We start from the raw sequence: 8,919 nt of genomic DNA, 5'->3' as shown, positions 1-8,919 counted from the left end.
GGTTTGGTTTTGGTTTTACTACCTCTATGCTCCCTAAACCACAAACAAGTGCATTGCCTTTTATAATTTATAAAACCAATTTATGTTTATATCTTTTAAATGAAGTATTTTATTTATATTTGTATATTTCTCTGTCATATAACAGTAGGTACTGCAATAGTTTAATGTAACTATTTTAAAGTGTCCTTAGAAAACTTATAGTATAAAGGGTAGAGAAAGACCATTTTCATGGATTAGTCAATCTATATTGTAAATACATAAATTTACCCCAAATTAATCTATAAATTCAACAGAATTTCAATCATAAAACTAGTAGGATCTACCTTAAAGAAACTTGAGTAATTCTAAAATTTATAAGGCTGAATAAAGGTTTACAAATAACTATGAAAAAATAAAGAACACAGATCCACCCTTTTAGCTGTATTTTGTAACTAGTGTGATAACAATGCAGGAATAGTGCCCAGAAACAGATCCATCTTTATGTGGATATTTATTATGTATCAGGGATGGTAACACAAATCAAGACAAATTGGTTACCTATATGGAGAGATATAAAATTGGATTCCTCACACAACATTAAAGAAATGGATTCAAGATTTAATTATGAAAGAGAAGGCTACAAAATTCTTATTGATCTCATGTAGAGTAAGCATTCTTAAGTAAAACCTTAGAAGTTTAAACACTAAAGGCAATCAAAACAAAACAAAGCAAAACAAAACAAACAACACCTTTCAAAAAACTCCAAAAATAAAATGAAAAAAAAAAGCCAATAGATTTGAGTAAATAAAGCAATTTTAGATGTTTGTTTTATAATGAAGAATCCCAAAGATAATTAACATTAGGGCAACAGATTGGAAAGGAATATTTCCCATACAGATAGGAGATTAATATTCAGTATATTGAAGAAACTTATATAGGTGTAAGGTGGTATTTCATTATGGTTTTGGTTTGCAAATCAACAAAAAGGAAGAAAACTTAAAAGAAAGTGGTAGAGGTTATGAAGAGGCAATTCATTCAGCTGATAAATACATCGAGAAGTGCTTCACCTCACTATTAGTCAAGGAAGTGTGAATGAATAACAAAGAAAAAGCCCTTTTAACCCCACAATTCTGTCAAGAATTAGAAAGTTAGATAATATGAAGTGCTGGCAAAGGGGTGGAGGAAATACAACTCTCAGGCATTATGGTGGGAATGACTGCTTGTGCAGAATTTCTGGAGAGCAATCTAGTTGTACTTAGTAAAACTCTGCGTGAAAACAGCCTGTAACCCTCTCGCATCTGGGTATATACCCAAAGAAATCCCTCACATGTCTACAATTCCATTCCTCATATATAGAAAATCAAAACATGTACATACGTTCACCAAAAGATTCGCACAAGAATGTTCGTATAGACACTATACATAATAACCCAAGTAATATATATGTCTGATTACAGTATAGTTAAATAAACAAATACAGTAAGGTAAAATAAGTTAGGATATATTCATACAATTGAATACTGTACAACAATAGGAACAAATAAACTAGAACTATAGACAATAGTAAGGATGATCTCACAAACATCGTGGTGAGGGAAGGAAGGAAGAACCATGAGTATGTACAACAGGATTTGATTTGAAAAGGTCCCAGAACAGACAAAATTAATCCGTGGTGTTAAAAATCAGGATAATGGTTACTCTTGCTTGGGGAGAGAAGTACCTGGGAGAAGGCACAGGCAGGACTTCACGGGGGTGCTGGAAATGTGCCATTTCTTGATCTGGATGCCAGATGTGGGTGTGCTCATTTTGGAGAAGTCATGAGCTGTACACCTATGATTTACATTCTTGTCAGTATGTATGTATGTTGAGTTTGAATAAAATTTGTATTAAAAATAGATACATGCGCCAAACAACATTATATAATTTTCAAGTATACTCATCACTCTGAGTTAACATTGCATAAAGAGTTAGTTTTGAAAATACCAATAATTCCTGGGGTACCTGGGTGGCTCCGTCAGTTAAGCCTCCGACTTTGGCTCAGGTCACGATCTCACAGTTCGTGGGTTCGAGCCCCGCGTTGGGCTCTGTGCTGACAGCTCAGAGCCTGGAGCCTGCTTCAGATTCTGTGTCTCCCTCTCTCTCTGCCCCTCCCTTGTTCACATTCTGTCTCTCTCTCTCCAAAATAAATAAGCATAAAAAACTTTATTTAAAAAAAACCCAACAATTTCCGATGATGTTGAGCTGAAGATTAGATTATTTACAAAATACACTAACATTGATACCTAGTAGGTGGAGAAAGAAATCCAAGTAAGGATAAGCCTCCTAGTGGCAGGCCCTGGAACCACAGCAGAAAACAAGGAAAACACAGCCTCTGCCCTCAAAGATCCAAGAATCTTGTCAGGAGATAGGCATTTAACAAATGCCCAACTAATAATGACTTAAAATTCTGGTAAATGCTACAGAAAAGAAGAAAGAAATAATTGGGAGGAGAGAAACTGTAAAATGGGCTTCCCTTCTTCAGTAGATCCAGAGGGGAGAAGCCCACAGATTGAGAGAATAAGGTAACTGGGAAATGGGGCCAGGATGCTAGCAGGAGCCCAAGAGTGTTCTAGACACAGCGGGGAAATGTTAAATGACAATACGGTACCAAAACTTGAGATATCCCTCACGAAATGGGATTTCCATGCTCCTCACTTCACATAATATTTAAATGTCTGTCTATTGGTTTTACAAATATGGCAAAATTACCTGATCTGTATTTGAGAGTGGGAGTGAGTTAGGAGAGAGTCACAGTAAGAATGCCATCTCATTTAAATGCGGATGATGTCTTTCTTATTTGATGACAGAATCTGATAAACATAGTAAACTGTTTAAATATTGTTAAAGGGGCAATCATCAGAAATTCCCAGGATTTTCTAATAAATGTTTAAACTCTGCATTATGATACAGATTACGAATCTTTTAAAAGCAACTGAAAGACTCAGAAGTTTCTAGGAAATTTAGACATAAGGACTGATTTCAAAGTTTGATATTTTTTTAATCTCCTCTGTGTATGCCGCATGGATTTCTGTTGTTAAGATATACAGGACCTGTGGCTATCATCTCAAAATTTACTCAAACACTAAGACATACAAGAAAACTACATTTCACCTAGGAATACAGATTTTTTTTACTAAGTTTTAAAAACATGAAGCCCAGGAAAGCTAGGAAACTTCACTAAAATAGGACCCTTGGAAGAATTTTATCTTGGCATCGATAGGTCTGTTTCAGCTGCAACAACATTAATGGGCTGAAAATCCAAAGTCATTAAAAATGACTGGTATTATACAGAGTGTGATATGTGTGAGTAATACTTAACAGACTGTTTCTGGAGAGATCTCATGGGTTGTTAAGCATTGATATGATTAACAGCATCCAAAACAGGTACTTAGCTTTTCATGTTTAGAAACAGAATTTCTACCCGGTTATGCAAGAGTGATCAGTCTAATGTGTACTGAAGCTTCTTGTATCTGTGTATATACATACACACATATATACATTTAAGTTTTATTTTTTATATTTTGAGAGAGAGTGTGTGCAAGGGGGAGGGCAGAGAGAGAGAGGGAGACAGAGGATCCTAAGCGGGCTCTGCACTGACAAGCTGACTGCAGACAGCACCATGCACAGACTCGAACTCACAAACCATGAGATCATGACCTGAGCCGAAGTCTGATGCTCAACCAACTGAGCCATCCTGGTGCTCCTGAAGCTTCTCAAGGAGAGCAAGTGGGTAGAAGGGATCTAGCTTCTACTTAGTTCCATCATTCTGGGCTTATAGGCAAGCGTATGAACCTTGCTATGGACTGTGTCCTCACCTCGGGGTGAGTGGGTCAGTAGCAATGTAGCTCTGATGGTCTATTCATTTCAACAGGCAACCTCTTTCCCTAGTGGCTATGCTACTTTGAATTGGCTTCCTCAATTACTTGTTTTCCAATACTGGGGTAGCTACTAAGCTGAACGAGCATGAGAATGCTGCTTGATGAACATGAACCCAGGGCAAAAAAGGGAATGTGCTTGGAGGTATTTCACTTTGGCTGCAACAGATCTTGAGGAAGACCTCCGGCTCCTTAATAGAATGCACTTTCTGATAAACCCACAGAGAAGGACCACTCAGCTCTCTCCTTAGAAAGGAATGTGCCTTCTAGCTGCAGGGAAGCCTCTATCTGCAGTTCCCCTCAGGATCTACCACAGCATTGGAGTTGAGGCCAAGCTTTCTCTGGACAACCCACTGTCAGGGAGTAAATAGAGTGGGGTTCCTAGGGACTTGCCATTTTTGCTCAGTGGGTTCAAAATGACCCATTGGACTGGTAGAGATCTGCATTACAGTCTTGAGGCTCTCCCTGTCCAAATCGCTTCCTCCTCCCTTTCCTTTCTACAGATCATCCTGTGGTTAGAAGGCTTTTTTTCCTGCCCATCCCTGCTTCTTCATCCCTCTTTGTCTTTTGTGATGGTTCATTGGAAAGGTAGGGGAAGGGGAGATCACCTCGCTTTCACCTCAGCCTCCACAACTGTGAGAAATACACTTCTGTTGTTTCTGAACCAGGCAGTTTATGGTACTTTGTTATTGCAACCTGAACAGACTAGGACACTTTTCAAGGGCATTCTCCCCTCCCCCATCTTTCTAATAGGCCTCTTGCATTTTTAAGTTTGTCTCACTGTCCGCTGTCTGGAGAACCTACAGTGGCATTCCTTTCTAGTGACTACCCAGTATATCTACTGGATTTCATGCCCTTCTCCATGGGGACAGTGCTGGGTCTGTGTCATCACCAATACACCCAGAAAATAAGGCAGACAAACAAAACCCTGAATAAAATGCTTTCCCCTTTAGGTTCCATCTTGTTCATCACCTTATTTTTGCAATTGTCTTGATAACATTATCCATCTTCATTTTAATGTATTCTCATTACTTTTTACTTGTAATTTTATTTTATTTTTATTATTATTTTAAAAGTTTGTATTTATTTATTTTGAGAGAGAAAGACAGAAAGAGAGACAGAAACAGAGACAGAGAGAGAGAGAGAACAAGTGGGGGAGGGCAGAGAGAGAGGGAGACAAAGAATCCCAAGCAGGCTCCGTGCTATCAGCGCAGAGCCCTATGCAAGGCTTGAACTCACGAACCATGAGATCATGACCTGAGCTGAAATCAAGAGTCACATAGGTGCCCCTTCATTTGTAATTTTAGATTGTTTCTGGTTGGTCTTACTCTCATGCTAACATCATCAGAGAATTGCTGGCAGTGGCTCTGGGGAAGACCAGAATGAAGCGGTGCTGGGGTCCAGGCAGTTATTCAGTCTTGAGTTCTGATCCCAGCTGTATCATTTACTGTTGGCAAGACCTTGAAAGCGTTACTTGACCTCTTTGAGTCTCAGATTTCACCTTCTGTAAAATAAGGGTAATATAATTTTATGATGTTGTTGGCAAGATGTAAAAGCTATATACAGTGACTGGCATACTACTAATACTATGACTCTGGAAGGGTTTCAGTATAATGCTGATGTCATCTAGGATGAGCTGGTTTTGATAACATTCACTTATGGGCTTTGTTATTTGTACTGTTATATTTCTTGCTCTAAATCTTGGGGTCAGGGCACCTGGGTGGCTCAGTCAGTTAAGCGTCCAACTCTTGATTTCAGCTCAGGTCATGATCTCGTGATTTGGTTTGTGGGTTCGAGCTCTGAGTTGGGCTCTGCACTGCTAGCTCAGAGCCTGCTTGGGATTCTCTCTCTCTCCCTCTCTCTGCCCCTCCCCCCACCCATGCACATTCTAGTACTCTCTCAAAATAAATAAATAAACATAATTTTTTAAAAAAAATCTTGGTTCTATTTCATTTTTGGACCTGTAACCAAATAACTTCATAAAACAGAAGAAAATGAAAAAGCCCTGATTTATTTCTTTGTGCTGTTTTTTTTTTTAATAGTTTATTGTCAAATTAGTTTCCACATAACACTCAGTGCTCATCCCCACAAGTGTCCTCCTCCATGCCCATCCCCCCCTCCCCCCACATCCATCAGTCCTCAGTTTTTGTCAGCATTCAAGAGTCTCTCATGGTTTGCTTCTCTCCCTTTCCCCCACCATTTCCGCCCTCATTTATCTTTCCAAACTTAACCTGAATAAGTGGAATCATCAAATGGAAGTTTCTTGGTAAAAGATAAACATTCAACTGCCTAAATATGGGGATTTGGTTAGTTGTCAATTAAAAACAAGTAAATGTTCCATAAAGGGATAAACTCTAGCCTTTAGAGTTAAATCCTGTTAGACTTCTTGAATCACTATGTTGTATACCTGAAATTAATGAAACACTGTGTGTCAACTGTACTTGAGCAACAACAAAAAAATAATAATTATAAAGTCTAGTTAGTCACGAAGCTCTTCCCGAGTGAGAAAAAGAAACGCTGCACTGGTATTGAGAGCGCGCCTGGAGCCCGTTGCTAGGTGTGAGTGCCCTCCTGCTGAGCAATTTCATAGAACACTGACATCAGATAAGGGTCTGATGGGTCAAGACGACAAGATCACTCCATAACCGCATCTGAACACTACAAAATCACGAACACTGTCCAAACCACAGAAAAGACCCAACTCCCCCCTCCCTGCCCGAGACGAGTGGCTACTGGATCTTTACGGAACACAGCATCAGCCTTGCTCTACTTTCCGTTTCTCTAGATAAGGTTTATTAAGAGGTCCAATCATAGCCACTTCCTGACAGCACCAAATCTAAAGCAAAACCCCATTTCCTTAAGCCCTCCCCAAGGTGTCTTAAAATAAATTCTGATTCCTATAAGTCCTTCCTAATATATATTAAGAGGCCCCCTGTTCCCCATGGTGTACTTTCTTCCTGACTATGGAGATAATGGATCTAACTTGTTCAATCATAGGTATGTTCTTGCTAGAGGACACTGATAATAGTATTCTACTAGGTAACTTACCAATGATATTACTGCATCCCTCACTTCCATTCATTTGCTTATTATTCATTCTACACACGGTTTTAGAGCACCTACTTTGTGCCAGAGCTGCTGTTGGACATTGAGGAATTTGACATGGATTATACACTGCTGGCCATGGAAGCTCTCAGAGAGTGAGAACTACCATGTATCACATACCAGCAATATGTCGAGCATCGTACTGACTGCTTTACATATTTACCCCTGGTCCTCACCACAGGCCTCCTAGGTAAGGCTTATTATTTCAGTCCTACAGAGGAGAAAACTCAGGCTCTGAGAGGTTCAATAAACACTGCTAGAAAGAGGCAGAAGCAGGATTTACATAGCTCCAAAGATGGTATGCTCTTTCTTTCTAACAGGCTACAGAAAGAGAGAGTTTACCTGATGCAACAAGAATAAAGTTATCAGTTAGTACATATTAGTTTGAGAGTGGAATTCCCAGAGGAAAACATTTTGAACAATATTTTAAAGTGTTTATTTATTTTTGAGTGGGAGAGAAGGCACAAGCAAGGGAAGGGCAAGGAGAGAGGGGGACAGAAGATCTGAAGTGGGCTCTGTGCTAACAGCAGAGAGCCTGATGTGGGGTTTGAACTCACAAACAGTGAGATCTTGACCTGAGCCTAAGTTGGACATTTAACCAGCTGAGCCACCCAGGTGCCCCTGAATGGCATTTTAAAATGATAAAGTCACTATCATGATCTCATAGAAAGATCACTTATATAGCCTAACTCAAAACCTGTTACTACCTTTGTAAATTATCTTCTGGTCTCTTTTATGTGCATAATTATTATGTATGGCTCTGATCAATACATAAGCTTGTGTCTTATCATCCTAACTCTGAAGAAGGAAGAGTTGCCAGGCCAGCTGTGGTGGTGATTGTGGCAGTGGTGGAGGGATAGAAAAGAAAGGTGTTCTAGACAGAGGGAACAGCGAGTATGAAGACATTCAGGTAGGCTAGAAATTAGGAAATCATCACCTTGAGCCTCAGCAGTAGCAATGTACATTCTTAAAGTCTACTATATTATGAAAAGCTGTTGAATACAGAAAGAGGTATATTAAGAGCAAAAAGAAGGGCCTTAGCCAACATGGAGATCAGAAACAGAAATGAATGTGTTGACGTTAATTCCACATTGCTCAGGTAAGGGCAATTTCCCTGGGTGAGTTGCATACCATGATGGGTAGGGGCTTAGCTCATATTGTATCATAGTTCTCTCATGGCTTGTCCCCCTGCATTGATCCCAGCTGGGAACATAACTTCCATCTTGCTCCTCTGATTCTGGGGAAGCTGAAGGATAATTATACTTTTCTAGTACTTTGGACTAGATCTGACATCTTGTCACTCATCCGTTCTCTATGACACTCGTTCCTACAGCAAGGACAATACTCTTTGCCCTGCCTACCTGGTGGAGCTGCTTGGAGAACCTGATGAGAAACCGGAAATGGCTTTGTGAGAGTCCAGATCGTCTGAAAATGTTACAAGGTTTTTTGTTATTCCTTTAGAATGACCCAGTTAAAAATATCTGCTTTCCAGAAACCCCTTAAAGGGCGACCTTAAGGGAGGGAATTTCAGACACCACAGCAGAGGTGACAGAGAAGCTGAGCTCCCAGAAAATGTGCTGTGCACATAAATGCTTCATTTCACTCAAATGAGATTGGCCGCATGAGAATATAACAAAAGTGATGCCCTGAAACTATCTGTTTTATTGAGAGAGGATTTATGTGTGTTCAGGACTACGAAGTCTTGTGTTATAACTTGCTGCTGCCACACATCCCCTTGCGGTGTAGTTAATGATAATGATTTCATAACGTATTAGTCAGCTCAGGCTGGCATAACGAAATACCACAGACTGGGTGGCTTGAACAACAGACATTTATTTCCTCACAGTTCTGGAGGCTGGAAAGTCCAAGACCCAGATTCAGCTGATTTGATTTCTTGTAAGTGCCCTCTTTGTGCTTTTAT

The sequence above is a fragment of the Crocuta crocuta genome, unplaced genomic scaffold (genome assembly GCF_008692635.1).
Source record: "Crocuta crocuta isolate KB4526 unplaced genomic scaffold, BGI_CrCroc_1.0 scaffold1, whole genome shotgun sequence".
Taxonomy (NCBI): Eukaryota; Metazoa; Chordata; class Mammalia; order Carnivora; family Hyaenidae; genus Crocuta; species Crocuta crocuta.
The sequence above is the reverse complement of the archived record's forward strand: the minus strand, read 5'-3'. Positions refer to the sequence as shown.